Source organism: Lactuca serriola, chromosome 3 (assembly GCF_051521515.1).
Source record: "Lactuca serriola cultivar US96UC23 chromosome 3, Lser_US96UC23_V15, whole genome shotgun sequence".
Taxonomy (NCBI): Eukaryota; Viridiplantae; Streptophyta; class Magnoliopsida; order Asterales; family Asteraceae; genus Lactuca; species Lactuca serriola.
In genome coordinates this window covers 252627367-252630061 of record NC_136410.1, presented here as the reverse complement: position 1 = coordinate 252630061, position 2695 = coordinate 252627367, and positions in this window count along the sequence as shown.

Here is a 2695-nt window from a genome sequence, read left to right as displayed (position 1 = left end):
CCATTTATTTGGAAAATGTTAGGTTTTATTGTTACGACCACTAAATCGGGTGCGACCAAAAGCCCCGTTTAACGGCAGTATCGGGTAAAATTCCACTGAGCCCCAACTCGGAACCCTATATAAGGGTGAGAGGAGTCCATTGGAGACTTTTTACACACTCTCTCTATACTCTCTCTCTAGACCCGTTTTCCCCCCGAATCTGCAACCAAACACTTCCAAATTGTAAGTCCGCTTACCCTAACTTATTCTAAACATATTGATTCACGTTTATAGCCCGAAAATCATCTAAGAAGGCATGGAATAAGGAGTTTACGGCCTAGGAACACTCTAGGGCCATAAACCCCTATTATGGTGCCAAACATGCCTTAAAACTCATCCTTAAGCTTAGAAACTATTAGGGGATTTAGCCTAGGAGTGTTTACTCATTTAAAACAATCAATTTAAGGGGTAAAAGAGAGTTTACGGCCCAAGCACAAGCTTAGGCCGTAAACACCTCAAAATCTTGTTAAAATGCCTCCAAAACACTCCCAAACCACCCTAGGGCTTAACACATAAATTAGGGGCTTATTCTCTTGGGTTTAGATCACTTAAACATTAAGAATTGGAGGATTAATAGGTGTTTACGGCCCAGACATGTGTCAAGGTCGTAAACTCCCCAAACCAAGCCAAAATGTTGGTTTTTGTTCCCCAAATGACCTTAGACTATTGCTATAAAATGCTAGGAAGGATTTAAGGGCTTAAACACAAGAAATGGAGGGATTGAAAGGAGTTTACGGCCCAAGCAAATGTCTAGGCCCTAAACTCCCCAAAACACATCCAAATGATAGTTTTAATCCCCCAAAATAGGATCACACTCCATTATAAATTGCTAGAAGTGAAATATGGGCTTTAAACTTCACAAAACTCTAAGGGTGAGAGTTTACAGCCGTAAACTCCCTTAGGAGTCGTTCCTAGGCCGTAAACTCCAAGATAATGCCCTTAGAAGCCTCAAACCCACTCATGCCTTTTGGGAAAAGTACTTAGAATAATCCAATGAGCAAGTAAAAGCCTTAAAACACCCTAGAACTCATCACCATGAGTTTACGGCTGTAAACTCATGGTGAGATGTCCCTGGGCCGTAAACTATGTGATAAGGGTGTACTCTTGGATAGTAAGCTCCATTCCTTAGCCATACACACCTTTAGACGCTACCCGGGACACCCAAACACTTAACCAAAGTGTTTTCGGCTCCTGTGAGCGCATATATTTGATTAATTAGTATTAAATGTGCTAATTGTATGTGAACATATGTTATCATATGTTAAATAGGTCATTGTGTGTGTTCAAGTCCTTGCGTGACACCGAACGCCCAAACGGCACCTTTGTCGGATCTACTTACACCAGGTGAGTTCATACCCCTGAATGAACCTTTTAAATGTTTTTACATGTTTTATAGGGGGGGGGGGAATACAAGTTAAACATGCCAGTTATCATATCAATCACATGTGATTGATAACCCGCATGCACGAGATTTTACTACTGTACAGTGTTTTAAGCAGTAAGACACTATAATGGTTTTCAATTGTTTCAAAACTTTTACTTATACTGTTTTATCTAAATTCATTCTAAACTGATTTATGAAAGATTTTCTAAGGTTTTCAAGCATATTTTACAAAAGAATACAAATTGTGATTTTCTCCGGATATAAAGGTTTTTCATCAAAGTTTCCCTCTTTCGACGTATACTTTTACTTGTTAAATATTGCTGCTTCGCTTATACTTATCTTATACTCCTACTTTGTAACGCTTTCACTTATACTTGAAGTCACTTAAACCTGATAGACGCTTATACTTATTCACACTCTTACTTAGTGATACGATTCTACTTCGCTTATACTTGATATCGACTCCACTTCACTTATACTCGATACGCTCTTACTTCACTTAATGTCGTCTCTACTTCGTGATATGCTTATACTTGTTCGACGCTCTTACTTCACTTGAGACCACTCCTACTTCACTTGTTAGACACTCCTACTTCACAAAGATCACTCCTACTTGATACACACTCAGTCGTAGTTAGATGTATGTCTATGCTTATATAGGTACATATAAGTAATGATTGAAAGACTTAGGAAGGCTCGTCTGCCCTATTTCCTTTTCTTCGTTGAGATGTGGTTTGGTGGGATTGGATGGCCGTCTGAAGGTCATTTGAATCATCAGTTATATATTATGTATATGAGTATGGACATATACGAATTCTCTAGTCAGTTCAGTTAAGAGTCTCTACCTTTAGTCTACATTTACATTAGAAACCCACTAGTTGGAAGTCTTTACCCACTATTTGTGATGCATCTTCAGGACACGGCCTTCTCCATCGTCTAGTTGGTAACCAGAGTCTCCTGTAGGGAGAGCGGACATTGTGTGTATAGATCTATACGGGATTGACAACCCCGCACCCAGACTGCTAGCTACAGTCCCGACCTACCAAGCCAACGGGTGACAAATGTCACATCTTATAGATGCTTGTAGGACATCTTGTACTCTAGTCAGTATGGTTACGAGTATCCCGGGTTACCTTATAATTCTTTGGCCTTAAGGTAACGGTATTTTGCCAGCAATTTACATTGTATGTTGATAACTCATTTTCAGAGTCACACTGTTTTGACCTTACAAGACGTATCTTTCATTTGATACTGTCTGGGGTCTGTCTCCTC